Here is an 11,063-nt window from a genome sequence, read left to right as displayed (position 1 = left end):
TTTAATTTATATAACATTAATTCTCTAGAAGGGGGAGTATTGTAGGGTTTGTATTTGTGTTATTACCTTTTATTGTACTGTGTTCATTTCAACTTTGTAATTTTGGAAATTTTAGATTTATGTGATTTTTGTGGTTCGTCAATCAAATAGAAAATTTTCATTATTCAAACTTTTCTCGAGTTGTTAACAACATAAAAAAAATAAATTAAGTTTTGTTAACTTTTAATTAAAATATTAAAAAGAAATCTTTGGAATCTACTACATACATGGCTACAGTTACATTTTGTGGTTTTAAACATTTTTATTTTTCAGGTTCACATATTTTTGTTAAGTAATATTATTTTATAAAAAAAATGAAGTTCACATATTTTTCATAAAAAATTATGTTTTTTTATATAAACATACATTTATTTTTGAATAAAATAAGTTTTTCATTTCTTATACATATAAACGTTCAGTCGTTTTTGTCTGCTTTATTTACGGGAATTTCGTTTAATAACCTTATTTTTCTGACGTTTGAATGCTAAGCGAAGCTCTGCTACGATTTCGGAATAGCTTTATTCTGTTGTGGTTTCTAAAAAAGGACTGACTATAGGTGATTTTTCTTAGAGCCAAATAAACATCTGTATAGCTTACCATACAAACCACTGAGAAAATGTGGAAATGATTTTAAGTTCCTTTTCAAGTTGCCGCAAAGGACTCGTTTCATTTCTTTGATCTACCGTTCAGTCGTTTTTGAATAAAATAAGTATTTTTTTCATATAGTGGCGGTCAAAAATGGATGAATGTAAATATTAAAAACGAATGTTACGTTTACATCGTAAATATTAAAAACGAAACACCATTCATCCATTTTTGACCGCCACTGTATATATTTATGCGCACATTGACTAAATACAGTTAGGTTGTGTGATTTAAAAAATTTGTATTTTTCAGGTACACAAAGTTTTGTTAGGCAACGACTCTTTCGTAAAAAAAAATAATAAAGTTCACATTCTGTGATTTTTAACATTTCATTAAATGATTATGATTATGACTCTAATAGAGGTCTGTAATTAAATATGGGGTAAGTATGGATTTTAAATCAACGCAATTAGGAAAACTAAAATCTGCTTTATTTACGTTTTGAGAGGGAATTTCGTTTAATAACCTTATTTTTCTGACGTTTAAATGCTAAGCGGAGCTCTGCTACGAATTCGGAATAGCTATATTCTGTTGTGGTTTCTAAAAAAGGACTGACTACAGGTAATTTTTCTTAAATCCAAATAAACATATGTATGAATAGCTTACCATACAAACCACTGAGAAAATGTGGAAATGATTTTAAGTTCCTTTTCAAGTTGCCGCAAAGGACTCGTTTCATTTCTTTGATCTACCGGAAGAAAATAAATATAAATTTACGCATTTCTTCTGTCAGCAAAAAACTTACAATATTTTATCTTTTCTCTCCGCTTAGCAAGTTATTGAGTTCTATTAATTTATTCTCATCTTTTATGGGGAACTGAATATTATGAGAATTGTCTGAAAGTAGACATCTCCTAAAGAGGACATTGTTTTCTCCTAATATTCCTGCCAGATCTTCTTGATTTTTTCAAAATTATGTCCATTGTCTGGTTTAAGTTATCCACTTTTTGATTAAGTTCCGATAATTCTCGAGCTAGATTGACCATTTTACTATAATAAAATAATGATTTTAAATACATGAATATAATATTGCACATAAGACAAGCATTTGCTTATATGGTAAGATCATAACTTTGCAGGATATTTGATCAACGGTATATACGTATTCTTCCTGTCTTTCTTCATTATTAGTTATAAAAAACCACAATGTGATGAAATAACACGTTTAAAATCTTACGCCCTTTACAACTTTTTCATCAGTTTTTGTTATTCTTATAAAAACCCTCATATTTGCATCTGTTATCATGCAGTAGTTATTAGGAGAACAATAACTCAAGAAAATATTCATCTTATTAATTCTGTACATTTTCACGTTCGTTTTCTTTTAAGTTTGTAAAGACCTCTTTTCAAACACATTTCTTAAATGTTTTAGCACCTTGTGCGGCTTCCTAATGGCTTTCTTTATTTCCTGCATATAGTTTTCAAAAGGATAGGCGGCGAGGCTACTTGGAATACCATATTCCTCAACGCAATCAACAAAGTGCAGTAAGTTATGTACATTATATATAAGTGCACTTTGCCCGTAAAGATTAGGGAAAAATTTTACAAAGCTTTGTGTGCTAGTTAAATTTGCTCTAAAATTAACTGGGCAGAGCGGAAGTCTGTAGGCGCAATGCAATAACAGAAAATGATAGTAGATTTCACCATTAACCAAATCTTTCAAAACAACGGGGCCTGTGTACAAAATAAACTGACGAAATTCAATCGCTTTCCACCGAGGTAACTCGTGTAAGGATCTGGGCACTCGCCCGAACTCCTTAGGGATATAGCCTACTGAACTTAGCAATATATTTGAAAGGGTATCTCTATTTATTTGCGTCATCAGTTTTACTATTTCAGTTACTATTTTTCTCACTACACCTAAATCAATTAGATGCATGCCTTCTATTGGAAATTGAGTAATCATTCGCGTGCATATTTCTTCCAATTCTAAATCTGACGTTGTGAAATTCAGGATACATTCTGCTACTAAAACTTTCATCAGTTCTAGGGGCAGCAACTTCAGCACTATAAACTGTTACGCCATTTACTATACTACCAACTTGTAAACAACGGCTGCATCCGTGAAACGCGTTATGCCCTACTGTAGCAGCGCAAAATGCTCTAGCAGGGGCATCACAAATAAATGCCCTCAAATTTATAGCTACATTCCTTCCGTTACAATTTATACCTTCCCTGAGCAGGTATTTCATCTCGGAAACAAAATCATGAAAAAATGTGTTAACGCATATAGGTTTCCCCGAACCAAAATAAACACCAATAATAAATACCGAAACTTCATCTATATTTACTATTTTCCATAATATTGGCCACAACCCTTTTTTGGAGATTTCAAATAGCGGTAGGCCATCTACTCCTACATCAAAAGCTAATGTATCTATCGTATTCAAAATGCCATTTAGTTTTAAAAGTTGGTTCTTTATACCGAAGTGGTAATATTCTCCTGGATTTCCTGTTCGGATAACAATATCTTTCCTCTTTTTCCTTAGAAGAGTGTCACAACTTTTTGGCAAATCTAACCCGTTCCCTCTCAAGATTGAAAGTAAATCACTACCAAAATTCCTGCTTACATGATATTTTAAAAATAAATCTCTCAACTCGTTCCTAATGTCATTTCTGACCTCTATGTCTTCTGTTGCTGCCTCAACAGCAACCTGTTCCTCAAGTTCATCAGCTACATGTGGCTGCCGATGAAGCCTTGAAAGGTACTCCTTTTTTCCTTCGCTATCTCCCTTCGAAGTGATATTTTGAAACTAATCATTTTATTTACCTTGAAACCGCAGCAGCAAACTTGCAAAATGTTGAAATGCAGGTAACTAAATATACATAAATTGTTCACACCCGGACGCTCAGAGACTGGTCAACTATAAAAAGAAAGGCGTGGTGTTGTTAAATATTGAACATTTCCACAAAATTCCAAAAGCTACCTTGAAACCGCAGCAGCACAATTTTCGTAGCAAACTTGCAAACAAATAAACACTGTATAATCTGAAAAACGCTAAAATATAAGATGAAATGTATGTTATTTTCGTGAAAAGCAAAATATATGCGCGAATTTCCATAATTTACCTGAAAATAACTGGAGCAAACTCGAAGTGGTGGCACTGCATTGAAATATTTCTCACTAAATGAGCGAATGAATGGCGAAAACAAAGCAAAAAGCAAAGCCTACTCTGATTTCTTTTTGTTTACTATCGCAATTTAAATAGAAAATAACGAACAAAACGAAACGTAGAACCGAAGTAAACACGAACAGAAGATAGAGGAAAAGCAATCGGCCTGTTTCGATGACTGGCAAGTGACGGCTGCATGACACTCAGCCATGTCACTTGTTTGGCATTATATTCATTGTCATCATCGACCGTTTTCGCTACGGGGCTGCTAAGCTGCCGCTCTTCGTATACGTGTGAAACACACAAGTGCTCAGTGGTCGGACTTAAAAAAAATTTGTGTGGTAGAATCTGGAAAAAAATGTGTAGATATCAAAAAAATGTGGTAGATCTCAGGTTTTGGATAAAACTTTGTACAAAAATGAAAAAAGTTCTGCAACGTTTCACCTAAATTACAAACATTTTAATTAGAATCTAAAAAACATTCATTTTAGTATAATAAAGTGCAAGATTGAAGATGCTAAAAATTGCGTTGAGTTTGGTTTTGGAGTTTTCCTTGACAGTGTAAAACAGTTCCTTCCATATCAAGATATTTTTTGAACACATTTTGAAAGATTTCTGCAACCTTGCGGAATGCTGCCAGCTTTTCTTTTTATCACACGACGATGTAGCGAATAAACGTGGCATGTTCCAGAAACCGGTACTTGCGATTTGCCGATTTTGACAATTCTCAAGTAAAAGTAAACAACGCTTTAGAAACTCTAGATGCACTCATATATTTTGCAATTTAACGCAATAAAACCCCGTTTTCTGTTGAAAAATTTAATATTGAGAAAATTTACTATTTTATAGTTTATTTCATCCTCCCATTCTGCCTGTTATTAGTGTTTAGTGTTGGACAATTTTTTCTCTTAAAATTAAGAAAATTATGTCGAGCAAAAATAAAACTACTCAAAAACGCGAATATGTGGTAGATTTCAGATCTTGTGTGGTAGATGCTCAAAAAAGTGGCAGATCTACAATGTAGTAGAAGTCCGATGACTGCATGTGCTCAGAGAGCGCTCAGTGAACTATGGCCTGCCGACCGCTGGTCTATACCAACGGTGGGCAATCGCGGCTCTTTGAGCCAAATTCGGCTCTTTGCTTAGCAAAGTGCGGCTCTTTTTACTTTTTCTTTGCCTAGAACACTTTGGATCTTTTTACTTTTTAAAATACATATTTCTTTGCTGGACATCCTTTTCCATTGTGTTTTTTTTTATTTTATTCTTTTTATGTACACATACGCAAATTGGGATCGGAATATTTCCCGAAATTGGAGTATGAAAATTGGCTTTCTGACTTAATGTTCTTTACCGATATGATTGAATATTTTCAAAACTTAAATTTTCTGTACAAGAAGAGAGTAAAAATGTTTTTGATTTGTCGAAAATTATTTAAAGTTTTGAAGCTAAACTACGTCTTTATATTCATGATCTCAAAAAAAAAGAATATTTCATGGCTAGAAAAAAATTTGCACATGATTTAAAAGCAGATTTTGAAAAAAGAATTGGCGATTTGAAATTATTTAAATGTATCTGTGCATACTTCAAAAACCCTTTTTTTATGTAACAATTGAGGATGAATTTACAATATCCGAAATAGTCCTTTTTAAGAAAAGCGAAGAGAGTTGGAGTTTTTAGAATTACAAGAAAATAAGGCACTGGAAACAGGGATGCCGTTTGGATCTAAATAGATCCAATTGGATAAATTTTTAGACGAATTTTTGCGGGATGCTTATTTTTTCCTATCAGTATAAATGTGGATTCTTTTTTAAATAGGCCAAAATTTTATATTTTCTATAAAGTTTTTTTTTCGTTCAAAAATAGATTTTCATTAATGACGTTTTCTAAATGGTATAAAATTCGCTACTTATACAATGTTCTGACCGACAACGAAAACACCTTGAAAACGAGTTTTGGGATTGTGGGCTGAAGGCTATTCACACCGACTGTTGGTGTTTTCGTTGACATTTCTTACATTCTTTGTTTACAGTTTTGCTGCACAAATACAAAACCAAAATAATTTTCCTTCAATTTCTTTTCATTAACAACCTTTTACTTCCATGCTTATTTTATTTTGGTCAGCCAATTAACAATAAATCCGAAACGGCGTATTAAAGATGATAAAATATGACTTCCACTTCGATAAATAATCGAAAAAAACTAGTGCAGACACCGATTGGAATGAGTGGATCGTGAGTTTTCAAGTGGTTTTCAGCGAAAACTTGTTTTCGTTTGACAGATTTTACATTGACGAAAACACAAGTTTTAGGTCGAAAACCAGTTTTAGCAACGAAAACATGTTTTCGATGTCGATCAGAACATGGTGTTAAGCGTGAAATTAGAGCATTTTATTTTTTGTGAATGAAGCAATGAACATAAATAGAGATCTCACCAAAGCAGTGTAATAAGAGCTTTAACAGAGTGTACAGGTACAAATGTAACATATTAATTACTATTTTTGATCCCTTACTTTGCAAAATACTTATGTATAAAAGATGTTATTTATAAATTGAAATTACAAATGTTTGATTTTATGAAATATAAAAATATATATACACGTATTCCAAGTGCTTAGGATGGGTTAAATTATGTATTTTTCTCCAAAATGTTTGGTTTTCTTACAAATTATGAGATGGATACGTATAAAAAAAGAAAATTGGATACATTTGGATACATTTTTGGCTTGGTCGGTGATACATTTTCTTGGGACGGCGCCGCAACACTGACTGGAAATGCAAAGCTCTGTCATTGCTTGAATTCCGGCAACAAGTACCAGATTTAAAATATCCGCTGTTGAAAACAGCTGTGTGCCGTATATTTTAAATTTTTAGTAGAACGTATAACTGTGAGGTTTTGTACTCTACAATGAAATTCGTAAAGTCAAAATACCGTTCACAATTAGTTGCACCTGATACTTATTGAAAGTTATAGAAACTATCAGCTTTTGGTGTTCGCGTACACAAAAAACTGGCAAAGTAGGGAAATTCTGAGGGAAAAATGACATTTTATTTAGAGGGAAAGCTGCTAGTTTCTGCTGGAAAATTTTTTGCCAACAACAATTTTCCAACAAGAAAACAGCTGTTTGGAATTTACGCAAATCCCTAACTTGAATTTGATGGTTTGGATGTTAAAATAGTAAAATGCGACTAATTAAACTTGCAAGAAGTAAGTAATTGAGTAGTCCCCTTGCAAAGTGCGCTATGTAAATTTTTTTCGATTTTTAGTTTTTGGTGGTTAACGTACCAGTATTTAAAGAAGTTTCATGTCCACTACCAATACAGTGCAAAATCCTTATATATTCTGAAAAAATAGCATCAAATGTTAGCTACTCTAGCAAAAGTCGCTATAATACTTACTGTATGTATACAGGGTGTCCCAGAAGTAACGTGCCAAACTTTAGGGCAAGGTAGGTGGGGGGGGTGAGCTCACTGATAAACAAAAAATTTTCAGGTAAAAGTGTCACCGTTTTTGAAATATTTACATTTTTTCGAATTTAAAAAATATCGTGCCTTTTCATGTGTTTTCTTTAACTGCAACTACAAACCGGGCAATACTTAGTAAATTTTTTATGTAAAATACTTCCAGATAGTTGCCTCTCCATACTCAAATGCAATGTAGTTAAAATAAATTAAGGAACCATCATAAAATTAGGACTATTTCTGGATTTTTAACTTTTTGATATTTTCTTCCCCAACTTTGACTATCTCGGGTGAAAAAAAAAGTACTGAGCTATAACTTTACATTACATAAAAAAATTGCTCATTTAATAAAGATTTCAGAAAGGTGCCACACTTACTGTTTTGAATAGAAAAAAAAAGTTATAGCCGCTTTTGTGGGTAAAGGACTGAGACACGCTAGAATGTATTTAATAGATTTAAATTGAATTTGCTCTTGTTACCGTCAAATGACATGCTAAATAGTACAAAGGTACATTATTACCTGCTCCTGACATTATTTTGTGTTACTTACCGGAATTCGTACTAGAGTCTATAACAAGGGCTATATCTATCAATATTTTGTGTGAAGGATGGGTTCACGTGAAATAAGATATACATGAGTTGTTTGAAGAAAAATTTATTCATTTATTGATAAAATATGCTCAAATTGGCGACCTTCTACTCTAATACAAGCTCGGCACCTTTTAAGAAAAGACGCTTTTAGAGATCTTAAACTCAATTGGGCTATCTCAGCAGCAGCTCCATTTATTTGTTCCCGCAAATGCTCTTCGTTTTGAATTGTTTTTGAATAAATTTTGTCCTTAAGACAGCCCCAGTAGAAAAAATCTAATGGATTCAGGTCTGGCGATCGAGCGGGCCACGTGATTGGCCCGTATCGTCCAATCCATCGGCGAGGATAAGTTTCGTCTAAATGAGCTCTTACTTCACGCCCGTAGTGAGCAGGGCACCCGTCATTTTGCAGCCATAGTCTTCGCCGCAGGTTTAAGGGTACATCTTCCAAAAGAGTTGGAAGCCGTTCCTGAAGGAACTCTAAATAACTGTGAGAGTTGAGCGTTGGCGGCAGTTCCACAGGTCCCAATATCTGACAATTAAAAATACCGCACCATAAATTTATTTTGTACCGGTACTGCGAACGATCTTCTCTCATTTCGTGAGGATTGTCTATCTGCCAACTGTGAAGGTTATGTAAATTAAAATAACCATCACGTTTGCATGATGATTCATCGCTCCAAATTATTTTATTAAAAAAGTTGGGGTCTGATTCATGCATTCGCAACATTTCACGGCAAAATCTAACCTTCGACAGGTAATCTCTTTCCTGTAGAGCCTGAACACGTTGAATGTGGTAGGGATGAAATCGATGGTCTTTTAAAGCTTTGTGAACTGTAGTTTTTGGTATTCCCGTCCGTCTTTCCATCATTCTCACTGAAGTCGATGGAGCTAGTTCCACTTCCTCTAACACAGCTTCAACATCTACCGTTGCAGGACGTCCTGTTTCGCCGCCACGCCTTCCAGGTATGCGACCTTAAAAAAGTGAAAAATTATAGTTAACAAGCAAGCAAACAAGAAAGGTGTAAAAATCACTTACCTTCATATATTTCTCTATGGGTCCGGGCGAATACTTCTCGACCCGGATGTCGACGATTGGGGTATCGCTCTGCATAGAGTCTTTGAGCAGCTCTGGCATTACAGCAAGCTTCACCGTAAATTAGGTGAATATCCGCATATTCATGCGACGTATACTGCGTGTTCTCTGTCATAGTATTAATAACACAATGTTCGAAGGGTCCAATTTCACAAAATCCACTTTCACTAATTCCGGTAAGTAACACAAAATAATGTCAGGAGCAGGTAATAATGTACCTTTGTACTATTTAGCATGTCATTTGACGGTAACAAGAGCAAATTCAATTTAAATCTATTAAATACATTCTAGCGTGTCTCAGTCCTTTACCCACAAAAGCGGCTATAACTTTTTTTTTTTATTCAAAACAGTAAGTGTGGCACCTTTCTGAAATCTTTATTAAATGAGCAATTTTTTTATGTAATGTAAAGTTATAGCTCAGTACATTTTTTTTTCACCCGAGATAGTCAAAGTTGGGGAAGAAAATATCAAAAAGTTAAAAATCCAGAAATAGTCCTAATTTTATGATGGTTCCTTAATTTATTTTAACTACATTGCATTTGAGTATGGAGAGGCAACTATCTGGAAGTATTTTACATAAAAAATTTACTAAGTATTGCCCGGTTTGTAGTTGCAGTTAAAGAAAACACATGAAAAGGCACGATTTTTTTTAAATTCGAAAAAATGTAAATATTTCAAAAACGGTGACACTTTTACCTGAAAATTTTTCGTTTATCAGTGAGCTCACCCCCCCACCTACCATGCCCTAAAGTTTGGCTCGTTACTTCTGGGACACCCTGTATACACTTTCAAAAGCGCTATAATATTTATTGTACGTATTTATACAAGTTCAAAAGTCTCCATCTTCTGATGAACTTAGAAAACTGCAAGAAAACGTGGTAGTCTCGGTGCCTAGTGGAAGACGTCTTAAAAAAAAAGAANCAAGAAAACGTGGTAGTTTCGGTGCCTAGTGGAAGGCGTCGTAAAAAAGAAGCAGACAAATCTTCATGGAAGAGAGAACGCGAAAAGCTAAAAAAATATAGCTATCTAAAAGCTACTATTTCAAAAATCGCTATACTAAATTTTTATATATAAAATTTGCAAAAACTTCCACACTGCGATTTTGTTTTTTAATGTTATTAGGCTCTTGTTTATCCAAATTTTCAGATAATAAAGAGAAATATAAAATTTGGATGTTACTTGTTGTTGTAGACGTTTTTTTTTTAATTTACGGCTTACTATTATAAAATCACATAACGCTGTTTGCAAGTGGACTACTCAATTATTCGTTTAGTCAGTGAACTGTGTCAGGATAAGAATTCGGGATTGGTTTCCTTATGTTTTCAAATTTATACTTTTGAATGTAAACAAAATATCTATCAGCTGTTCGCCTAACTTGCAAGTTTCTGAAAATTTTCTGTTCGCGTACTATTTTGAATATTTTTCTCTTGCGAGAGAACAGATGACATTTCGCCGGAATTTCGCTATTGGGATTTTTTTACTGGAGATTTTAAATGAACGTACCTATTGACCAGTGTTGGCAAAATGTTAATCTGATTAACGATTAAAATGTTAATCGCGATTGACAATTAAAATTAATTAATCGTAATCAACTGTATGATTAATGATTACATTTTTTAATCGTTAATCGCTATCGGCGATTACGATTAATCAATTTTAATTATTAATCGTTAATCCAATTAAAAACAAAATCTGATTAAGTTGTCTAGTTTGTCCGAATTTGGAACCAACCACCAATTGTAAAAATTATTTTGTGTTTTACGCTTATAAAAAGCACATAAATTAAAAGAAAAATTATAATTATTGTTATTAGTAATACATAAACTGGGAACTTTTACAACCCAGCGCACATGAGCAGAGGGGTATTAAAACCTAATTTGTAAAACGTATGTTGGTATAGATCTTAATGAAAATGCACACCAAATTTCTTAGATTGATGAGCAAACCCGACATAGCCATACCCGATTAACTGGCTTTGTGTGCACAGGGAAATTCCACCATAAATTAATTAATCACCACACCTACTTAATCAAATTAAGAGTTAATGATTAAAAATTAATTTTTTTAATCGCGGTTGCGATTTACTGTTTAATCAAATTAAAATTAATCATGATTAGCTGTAATC

At 33.4% G+C, this 11,063-nt stretch overlaps 1 long non-coding RNA gene across 1 annotated transcript in view; it reads left to right on the top strand.

Moving 5' to 3' along the window:
• The window catches only part of LOC108359770 (uncharacterized), a 16,460-nt gene extending 10,497 nt beyond the window's left edge, over positions 1 to 5,963 (top strand). Inside the window, exons 2-3 of the long non-coding RNA XR_001846990.1 lie at positions 3,174 to 3,177; positions 5,953 to 5,963. This is a non-coding gene — a long non-coding RNA (uncharacterized LOC108359770). The remainder of the gene's footprint in view (positions 1 to 3,173; positions 3,178 to 5,952) is intronic.
• The last annotated feature ends 5,100 nt before the right edge of the window (positions 5,964 to 11,063 follow it).

This window comes from Rhagoletis zephyria, unplaced genomic scaffold, assembly GCF_001687245.7.
Source record: "Rhagoletis zephyria isolate East Lansing unplaced genomic scaffold, Rhagoletis_zephyria_1.1 Rzeph_scaffold_00456, whole genome shotgun sequence".
NCBI classification, from domain to species: domain Eukaryota; kingdom Metazoa; phylum Arthropoda; class Insecta; order Diptera; family Tephritidae; genus Rhagoletis; species Rhagoletis zephyria.
This window is presented reverse-complemented; position numbering and strand designations above follow the sequence as displayed.